Source organism: Monopterus albus, unplaced genomic scaffold (genome assembly GCF_001952655.1).
Source record: "Monopterus albus unplaced genomic scaffold, M_albus_1.0 scaffold198.1, whole genome shotgun sequence".
Lineage (NCBI taxonomy): Eukaryota > Metazoa > Chordata > Actinopteri > Synbranchiformes > Synbranchidae > Monopterus > Monopterus albus.
Genome location: NW_018128078.1, coordinates 100,304 through 101,001, shown reverse-complemented (window position 1 = coordinate 101,001; position 698 = coordinate 100,304).

Here is a 698-nt window from a genome sequence, read left to right as displayed (position 1 = left end):
TATATATATATATATATATTACATTTAGTTTTTGAAACATAATTGGGTGATTTCTAGTGCAATGTGTGCAAACCTGGCATCCTACTAGAACACAACAGACCAGCAGAGCACAGCCTGCAGGTTGCAGCTATCATGGAAGGACCTAGTCTAAAAATATTAAAATTTGGATTCAGTGATAATGGTGTAAGAAGAGAACAGCGGTTTGCAAAGTCTGCAGCACAAAAATCAGCGACATTACCCATCACAACATCCAGCTTCATTAGTCACTACAAAACTGGTCAAATGCCAGCTAGAAAGCAAATATTAAGTTTAAAGTGCCCATGGCTGCTCATTTTGCTCGTTTCTAGCCATTTAATGTTTAATCTCAGGTACCTCTAGGTTAGCTTGGCACCCCTCATCATTACAAATAGTCTGCAATTATTTCAGAATAAAAAAAACAAAAAACCTCTTCCTAAAGATGAGAGGATAGTTCATGAACACGCGCATGCTTGGCGGCTGTGGCTCCAGAGGTGGCACATCAGACTTGCTTCCTTCATCATTTGAACAGCCTTTCCCTGGTCATTGGAACACTTAGTAGTTTGCAGCAGTATCTGCTTTTTATTAATTTTTTTTATGTATATGTTATTTGTGTACCTGTTCTGTATATTATGGACTATCTCATCAGTGTTATGTTTCTTAGGCTCATTTTAATGGTTCAG